The following is a 9,930-nucleotide window of genomic DNA, read 5'->3' on the forward strand; positions in this document are numbered from 1 at the left end:
CACCACCAAGGCCTTTGTGAAAGACTTATGCACGATAAAAAACAACTACGGAAAAACCCTAGACTTCAAGTGCTTGTTCCCTCGGAAGAGGATGAGAGCATAACATGTGACAGATATTACTCATGTCACTTAGAAAGGTGTTCAAATACCACGATGAATGATGAGTGTGGTATAAGGACGTAGAATAACTTAGTCAATAAACCAAATTTGGGACACAAAAAGAGACTCATATGGGAAATACTGTGAGATTCGCTCCTTGTGTGGATGACTCTTTCTATAACCAATAGATACATTATTCTTTTTTTTTTTCTCTGATGCAATAAATTTTCAGCAATAGAATAAGGGGTATCACACTTCAAGCTACAGCAAGTGACATGTACAGAAGCAAAAAACATTTGAGATGTATTGTCATCCACTGGAAAATTCCAAACCCAGAATTTAGCCTCGCTTAAAAACTGCTAGGGCTTTTTGTTTTCCTGGCCGATACTATTTTATCAGATATATGTTTACAAAATTCAGCCAAATATCCTCTCAGATGGTTTTATAAACTTTCAGCAGATGTGAGTGAACACATATTTGACAGAGCCAATTAAGCGCCTAAGCAGCTCCAGTCTCTTGACCCCTGCTCATGACTCTCACTGCATCCCGTTCTCAGTAGAGTTGGTCAGGTTTCAAAAGGTACTTGCTGTCAGAAATCCGCTCCCTTTTTTTTTTTTTTTTTCTTTTGGTAACCACCTGTTTCCCTGAAATCCATTGTCTTTTCATGATATATTTTGTTTCGAATCTGAATCTTTTATCAAATGTCACTGTCAGACTTTTGATGATAGCTTTAGAGGGAAATACTGAAAGCCTCTTTGAACGCTCTGTAAAACAATATAGAACTGAGTTTGTGTTGAAAATATTGGGAAAAAAGATAATTTTGAAATGTCAAATACTTTTGCAAGTCTGTCTACCTTGTCAACATGTGGCCTTTTCTGGTTCCTCAAGGAAAACCTGAATGGGAGCTGTGATAAATATAGAATGACCACTGGGCCACCACACAACTTTCTGCCATTGCTGTTGTTTTAAGGAGTCGAACGTGTAAAAGAATAAATAAACCTGAATGCAGGATCAGGCCTGAAGGCGATACTTTGACATTTCTGTAGCTGTACAGGTTTAGTGTCTCTAATATTAGAATAACATCCTGCAAGACTGAGTACGTTAAACTATACTGTTATGTCTTATCTTAGGCACGAGCAGTCCCCATCTAGACAGCCTCCATCATCCTCTTACTATTCACAAGTGTTTCTTAAAAAAAATTCTACTTATAAAGAAGCTTGAACATTTTTTTTTTTTTAATCTATGGTATTTTTCACCTTATTCAGTGCTCAGAGGTGAGTTTAGTAACATCTCTGTATTACTGATGAACAAATGGAGGCAAAGGAACTGGGAAGATCTGCCATACAACACGCAAGCCGTATAGGAACTAGACTTTACAGTCTGTGGGTTATTAATGGGAGCAGCCGAGGAACTAGCCTCGCTGGTCTTCCCTCCAGTCTGTCTTTAAAGAGGATGTATGACCACGCATACAAAGCAACCCTCCTGGACACTGCCCACGTTCTTCTACTCTTGCCAAATAGATGAGAGAAGGGTTAATCCTGAAGCCTTCCCACTGCCACGGTCCCTTCCTCCTCAACATGCCTCAACCTTTTTTTAAAACTGCTTCAACTTGTATTTTACCATTTGTTATAATAATGGAGTCTAGTCAGAAGCTTGTGGCCCCATAAACTTTAGACATAATTTTAACTATGTCAGCTTTAAAAAGTCAGTATCTGCCTCATCAAAGGGCAATCATGTCCAATGTGGGTGTCTGTGCCAATTGTGTTTTGAACTGCAGCAATAATCCAACCAAACTATGCGAAGAGCTTTTCTACACCCACATTTCTTAATTATCATCATGAGACTGAGGTAGCTGAGACCAGATCTATAATGTTTTCTGGATGTCAAAATGCCCACACACCTTCTGTAATCCTTGTGCTACCAGCCCCCTTTCATATTGCTTTTAGCTGGTCCATCTAATTATCTATCACCATAACTTTTTACTGCATTATTGCTGAGTCCCACATAGGCTTGTCAGGAGGAAGGGCCTTTGTTTAAGAAAAAGGAAACAACTTGTCTGAGGAGGCCTCCTTAGCTGCACAACCCTATAAACATTTTAATGGATGATAAACCCCTCCGCACCCCTTTCAGAAATGAACCATTACTTTTTTTACGGGCAGGTGAGACCGAGGGCTTTAAAAGTCTCTGCATAGATTGCATCCGTAAACAATGCATTTTCTTGGGCGATTTGGGGTCTACTGTCTGTTTGGAGAACAAATAAGTTCATTATTTTCACATGTGCTACAGTCAATAAGGATCTGAAATGGGAAAGTAGCGAAAATGTTATGACTTAATGAACATGTTGCGTAATCATTCTTGCCAAATGTCAAAATAAATTGGAGGCCAGAGCGTACGGTTTACGCTTGTTAAATTGGGGTTTTGTGTGCTATTTTGGGAAGGAAAAAAAAAAAAAGACAGACCAGACCACGAAAAGGTAGGGGGAAGAGAAAGTATACACTTGGCCACTTATGGCAAGACCTTGGTCCATTACAGTCCCACCACTAATATTCCCCACGGGAGACCGTACAACAGCCTGGGGCTGTGGGGAAACCACTTACCGACAGCAGAGTTGGCTCTCTGGCAAACGCCCCGGCCCCCAGGCTCTCCGCTAGCCAAGGAGGAGCAGGGGCCAACCCCCCGCAGCCCAGCTTACGCCACAGACTGGACCCGGCTAATCCCTGCCTCCCTGGGAAGCATCGAGCTGCGCCAGGGGTGAAAGTCAGTCACATCCATTAGCGACTTCAAAAGACATTTTTCTTCAGGAGACTATGGGTTTGCGCTCTGCCATGAAGTTCAAATGACAACAGGAATAAAGCGACCGGAGCCAGATTTTGCTTTCGCTGGAGGCTGTTGCGAAATGTCTGTTCCCTTCTACAGGTATCCCATCGAATCCAGTTTTGGCGTAGAGGTACTGAGAAATGCAGGTTTCGCCTACGTTATGCAAAGAGTTTTCCGTTTGTCCAAGTGATGAGTACCTTGAAAGCTCCGAGTTTGGAAATATCTGAAACAGCTGAGGACCCAAGTCTTTGAAAACTGAAGCGTGTCACGGCTATTTTCCCTTTGAGATTGCCTCAGGAAAAGACCAATTAGGATTATGTGATAAGTAAAATTACTCCCATACTTACGTGATTAGTAAAATAGGTCTCTCAAACTGCATGTTCAAAAGGAGATCAAAGCAATATTGTTCTTTTGCGGTTAGATTTTGACTTATGTTTTTCCCCATTGAGTACATGTTCTAGCAGCACCGAGAGGACACAGGCACGTGCTTCTTACTCCACCTCTACTTCTAGTAATGGGAGCGCCACGAAGGTGCCTGTAGTTCTCGCTGCCTGCATGAAATACGTGGATACATATATGTGGCTTTCATTTATTTTGTTTCATGACACAGGGAGGGGGGAAAAATCCTTTTCGTACACCTACATCTACCACATAGCAACTAAGAATAGAAGCAATATTGAGACAGATGGAAATGTTAACGGTGACAGCTCACAAGCACGAATCACACATTTGTGAAATAATGAAATGGGTGGGCAGTTGTTATATGAACTCCATGTCAGTCGGTATGTTTTCCTGGCTATAATTTTGCAAGAGTATGTCTCAGAGATATTTTCAGTTAATCGGAGAAGTCGGTGCCCTGCCCTGCACCTTGCTGGCGTGTGGGTGTAGGGATTCACTGAGGCTGGCGAGCGGTTTGCACGCGAAACTGCTCATCACGCGCCCCGGGCGCTGCGGGACGTCCCCTGACATTTCCCTGCCAGGGCATTTTAGTATTCCTAACAATGTGGTGGGAGAGACGCAGAAAGCAGGTGTAAAAACGTTTGGAAACCCAAACACGAGGGAAACATGAGATACTCACACTTGTTACAAACTCTTACTTCCAGGCATGCAAGGATTACCTTTTTTTTTTTTTTTTTTTAAGTATCATCTTCCCATATTCCGTGGTCCCTCTTACTATCTGGACTTGCTGACCACAAATGGCAACAAGGATTACAAAACCAGTCCTGCGTTTCTCAGTTCTTTCTTTCTAGTTCTTCATGCCCCAAAAGCCATCGTCTGCATTTTAAGGACCGCTTTGACAAGCCTGTTTTTGCTAGCCCCAGTTTCTTAGCCCCAATCTAATGTTAGCTCAAAGGGGAGGGAGCTGTGAAAGTGTCTGCCCATATGTATTTTACCTTGTGCTACCTGTCTCTTTGCCGGGTCTAGGGAACCTACTGATTTTCAGCAACTTTAAGAGGTACCGTTTCTTACAGATGCTGTTTACAGCACTTGACATGACTATTTTTTGCTAGGGGAATGAACTAGATCTCCCAAAATCTTATGGATGCTCTCTTTGTTTGTGTATCTGATTAAAAAAATTCTAGCAGCTACATTTTCGAGTGCTCAGTGGTGATTTACTACAGTGATTCATGGTAAGACTTACAGCTCTGAGGAAAATTTGTCCCTTGGGATTCATCCACCTTTCCAGAATTTCTCATGGCAGGGCAATCATATGCCACTGTATTTAAGAAGCAACGTGTGGTTACTAAACGGCAGCCAGTCTGCATTTTCATTGGACATTTCTGAGAGCTCAACAGTATCGGTGTGATAAAGAAATGAAATAAAGGACATGCTGTACAAAGGCAAATGTGTGCATCCAGCCACCTCAGATTAATGAAATGCTACACATAATCCTCCAGCATACATGCCTGTGAATAGTGGCCTCTAAAAATAAATAGTGAGAACTATCAGACCATTTGAAATAGGAAATTATTGAACGATGCTGAAAATCAAGCGGTTATCCAAATGGAGAGGTACTGAGAATGACAAACTTGGAGAGAGACCATGCCTACGTCAAATACCACATTAAAAAAACATCTCATGCTGGACACAGACACCTGACAGCCACCAAACCACTGAAGACAACACTCGTGGTATCCGGTAAAATAAAGGGAAAACTATAAAAAAGGAGCAAGAAAGACTGTCACGTCGAAACTGCAGGATGAAGAGAGATTGGAAGGAGATCGGACATTTTACAGTACCATAACCATAAGAGATGAAAGGTGGTGACAAACCACCACCAAAGCGGTGACAGCTCTTGGAGAAATAGTAGATACTAAAATAATAAAGCTACTTGCAGATTAAGGTATGAGTCACCGTGAGCAAATGTGACCAAATATGGCCCAGTGTCATTTGTTAGCAGCCGTCCGTCCCATGCGTCTCTGCAGAGAACGATTAGAATTCAACACAAACACTGCAACAGAGGCAGAAAGGGAACTATCGGAACCAAGAGTTTTTTAAGAGCTGGTAAGAAAGTAATGAGTGTAAAATTAAAATATAGGAATATATACAGAATTATCCATGGAGTGGAAAATTTATATAAATAGAAGCTCCTTGGCAACCTCCTATATAACAGAACCATATATTTTGGGAAGTGGATGGGTTTTAGTAGGGCTCATCACCACTAGATCACAGGAGATGTATTCAAATATGAGCTCTACCACCTGACTTTTTCCTAAGTGAAAAAAGGTCGGAGGACGTGTCATTATGAATTTAATGAAACCCACACGGCAAACTAGGTGCGCTTGGGTTTTATCCAGCCTGCGATGACGGATGCTTCCGAGACCCATCTCTTCTCGGGCTAGCTTCTCCTCGCCTTAGAGCTCCCGAGAAATGCCTCTCATCGCACCCAGACAGGCATCCCCAGCAAACGCCAAGTTCTCCAAGTGGAAATGGAAAAATACACGGAGGGATCCTGCCGGCCCCTTCCCCGGGCTCCCACCCAGCGGCGCGGCCGGGCCCGGGGGCGGGGGGGCGCGGCGCGGAGCGCAGGCCGCGGTTCGCGCATCTCCAGGAGAGGAGGCCGGTTGTTTTTCTTTAATGATAAAAAAAAGCCCCAGCCCCCAGCCCCCCCCAACAGATACAACGCAGAGGAGACGCCCGGTGACCGACTTTCGTGGGAGCTCCGCGGCGGCGTCCCCCCGCTGCCGTCCTGCAGCACCTCCATTTTGGCTGTGCGCGCCGGTGCCGGGGCCCGGCCCGGCTCCGGTGCTGCCAGCGGCACCGTCCGGGGGCTGCTGACGACGTGCCTCTCCGGGGGGGGGGGGGGACGGAGGGGGCGGAGAGGGGCGGCATCCCCGCGCCCCCGTCCCCGCAGGACGGTGTCCCCCGGGGCAGGCGGTCGCCGTAGCAACCGCGGCGGGGGCGGGGGGGGGACACGCACACACCGGCAGCGGGGAGCCCGGCCCCCGGCCCGGCCCGCTCCGGCCCGGCCCGGGCGCGCAGTGCCCCGCGCGGCGGCTCCGCCCGGCTGCGCGGTGGGGATGCCGCCCCCTCCCCCGCGGCGGGCGGCCCCGGCGGTGCCAGCCCCCCGCCTGCCGGGGGGTTTCCCTCCTCGGCGCCGCTACGTGCGAGCCGGAGCGGGAGCCCGGCGGGAGGCGGGGGCGGCGGGGCCGCGGGATCCTCCCTCCCTCCCTCCCTCCTTCTCTCCCTCCTTCCCTCGCCCGCTCCCTCCCCGGCGGGGCCCGGCGCTGCAGCGGGGCCGGCCGCGGGGCGCCGCCGGCTCTGCCGCAGGGAGCGCCCGCCGCCCCCGCGCCGTGGCGGGTGGGGGGCGCCGGAGCCGCCCGGCTCGGCTGTCGGCTGGCCGCCCCTCGGCTCCCCCGGGGCGGGAGGAGAGGAGGGGGGGGCCCCCGGCGGCCGGGATCCCCCCGGGCGGGGAGGCGCACGCTGGCTGGAGCGGGGCGGCGGAGGCAGCGCGGCTCCGTGCGGACCCCTCCTCCGCGGGAGCGCACCCCTCCCCGGCAGCGCGGGTGGGGAGGGGGGGGGAGCAATGCACAGTCTCCGTGCAGAGCCGGAGACCCCCAGAGCTTCTCTACCTGCGAGCGCTGCTGCTACCGCCGCTGCTCCGCCAAACTGCTGACTTTCCAGAGCTTATTTTTAGCCCGGAGACTAAATATTATTAGCTACATTTCTACGTAGGAAGAATCGGAAGGGGGGGAGGCACTAGAGAGAGGGAGAGGAGCAGAAAGCTTATCCGAATGATCTCCAGGTGGGGGGGCTGCGTTTGGGTTTCAGGCTTGTCAAACACCTCCCCCCCCCCCCCCCTTTAATTATAGCAAAGTAGATGCGGATATTGGATCATCAGCAATACATGCACGGCTCTCCCCTTCAGTCGTAGGTTGCGTACACAGAGGGGCCATCAGTGATCCCCCAAGCTGGGGACCAGCTCATCTCCATGTAGGTAAAGATCAGCTGCGTCTCTTTATCTATGTAAGATCAGTTGTGCACAGTGCCAGCTAGAGCTCAGCTGCATCTCTTTAGCTATGCAAAATCAACTTGCATCCTTAGCTAGGGAAAAAAAAAAAAAATCCGTCGCATCTGCTTATCTAGGTAAAGATCAGTTGCATCTCTGCCCAAAGCATGCACACGCACATAGAGAGACGAGATTCCCAGATTAAATCAGGCACAACTTAACTCAACTCGTAGTGCAATCTCATCAAGCTTCTCCTACCTTTTCTAGCCTCCACACACCGAGCAGCCAGCAAGGTAACAAAACTAGGCAAAGAGCAGGCACCCATCCCCGCGCCACAGGGAGAGAGGCAGAAGCCAGAGGGGGGCCGCCGGGGGGGTCACCCCTCCGCTTACCTTAGTCACAGCTAACACCACGAGCAGTGGCTAGATCGCGGAGATAAACACTGGCATTTCCCAAAGTTGACACCGTCAAACCAGCCCCCGGAGCTTGCAAGACTCTGGGTGGTTGTTGGCTTTTTTTTTTTTTTTTTTTTTTTTTTCCTCCTTTTCCTATTCCAGCCCGCACCGCTAGGAATTCAACTTCGCCCAGCTCCAGCGGGGCGAGAGGGCGGCGGGCGGGGAGGGGAGGGGAAGGGAAGGACCGGGATGGCGGGGAGGGGGGGGGTGGAGGGAGTCGCTACCGAGTGCCAGCGGCTCCCCGAGCCCGCAGGGGCGCGGAGCGGTGCGGGGCCGCCGCCGTCCCCCGCGGGCCGCCCCCCCCCCGCTCCCCGCCCCGCCGCCGCCTCTGTCCAGGGTGCTGCCGCCGCCGCCGCCGCCGCTCCGCCGCCGCGCCCCGCTGCGCGCCCCGCTGCGCGCCCGGGCCGCTCCTCGCCCCCGGCCCCCCGCGCTGTCACGTGCCGCGGCCGCGCCGCTCCGCACCCCCACCCCCCCCCCCCCCCGCCGCCGGGACAATGCCCGGCCCTCGCTCCGCGGCGGGGCGCGGAGGTGCCCGCACACCCCCCCGCCGGGCGTCAGCCGCCTGCCGTGCCCGCTTGGCGAGAGGGCAGGAGAGAGCCGGGCGGAGCGAGCGCCCGGCTGCAGCCCAGTCGCCGGCAGCTCCAAGTTTCTCCGACGCGGTGCTTCCATCGCAGCCCTAAATCAAAGAGCGTTGCAATTAAAGTTACACTGTCGAACGCACAATTCTTCCGGCCTCCGCGGGTTACATGCTTTGGCATATTAAGTACTAGAAAGCCGAGCCCGTGATACTAGATACTGTCGTTAAGCAACATCTCAAGCTGGTTTTTTTTTTTGGTTGGTTGGTTTCTTCTCTCCAGGTATAAAAATAGGCTTTTTCATTGGTACTCACCATTGTTTCTTTGCTGTCCTGGAGACAGAAGTGTCTTAAAATCCAGTCTCTCCAACAGATGCTGGAAGGTAATGTGTCTTGTTTGAAGTCATCATGTGAGAACTTCTGCTTTGCTCAGTGGATCGCCCACCACTTGGTGTGACTTATGAATCTAATAACCCTTTGCAATATCCGCAAGCTTAAACTCTCCACCACCTTGGTGCCTACAGAAGACAGAAAGCGACTGGCAGGGAGTTTTAAAAACCTATAGATCTACGCAAACGCCTTAGCTCAGAGTCACGCTTCCCTTTGAGTTCTTACGTGATCTTAATGAATGAGAGGGGTTACCAACTAACACGGTATAAAACGTGATCGCAGCCGCCTCCCAGGAAACCGGAGCGGGACAGAAAGTTCCCGAGGAAAGTCCTTCCCGGCCGGGCGCGCAGTGTAATGAGCCCTGACTCCCGGCCGCTCTCCTTCCACCTCCCGGCTCGCACCTGGGGCCGTGCAAGACGAGCTGGCTCTGGAGATTTGCATTGGTGACAGGTAAGTAAACATTTGGCTTTTCTAAATGTCACGTTCACTCTCGCTCACACGGGAAGTGCTCCAGGGACTTGTTGCATACTAGCTCCTGCCACAAGAGGAACACGGCACAGTTGCCAAGACGAGCTGCCTCGGAAGCCCCTGCCCTTCCCGAGCCGCGACTTCCCGGCACGCTTTCCTCCCCCTCCCCGCTCTGCCCTCGCCGGGAGGCGCAGCCCGGGGGCGGGCTGCCCCGCCAGCCCCGCAGCGAGCCCCCGCCGCCGGGGAGGAGGAGGGAAGGGGGGGGAGCATCCCGGGGACCTGCCTTCCCCTTCTCCCCTTCCCCCGGCCCGCCCCGACCCCGCCGCCAGCCCTGCCCGCCCGCCGCCTCCCCCGAGCTGGCCGCGCACCGCCGAGGCCGCCCCCGGGGCCCCGCGCAGCGGCCCCGGCCCGGCCCCGGCCCGGCCCCGGCCGCCTGCCTGCGGGCGTTACTTGGGTCGCTTGATGTGCTTCGCCCCGCTCGCGGTGCAAACGCACCCGCCCGGGCGCCGCTGCGGGCTCTTTCCCCGGGAGAGGTGGTCGAGCCCCGGTATTATTCCTGCCAAGTCTCCCAAAGCCCTCGTCCCCCATTTTGGCTCCGTATCTCGAACTGATCTGTCACCAGCGCGGGGAGTGCGTGTGGGGCGGGGAGGGGGGTGACGGCGGCGCGGGTTTCTTTG

General features: G+C 52.2%; 1 protein-coding gene across 1 annotated transcript in view; it reads right to left on the reverse strand.

Moving 5' to 3' along the window:
• BDNF (brain derived neurotrophic factor) overlaps positions 1-7,848 on the reverse strand; it is a 40,906-nt gene extending 33,058 nt beyond the window's left edge. The window contains exon 1 of the mRNA XM_075502038.1: positions 7,759-7,848. The gene's annotated coding sequence lies outside the window, so the exon portion shown is untranslated. The remainder of the gene's footprint in view (positions 1-7,758) is intronic.
• Positions 7,849-9,930: the final 2,082 nt, after the last annotated feature.

This window comes from Mycteria americana, chromosome 5 (genome assembly GCF_035582795.1).
Source record: "Mycteria americana isolate JAX WOST 10 ecotype Jacksonville Zoo and Gardens chromosome 5, USCA_MyAme_1.0, whole genome shotgun sequence".
Lineage (NCBI taxonomy): Eukaryota > Metazoa > Chordata > Aves > Ciconiiformes > Ciconiidae > Mycteria > Mycteria americana.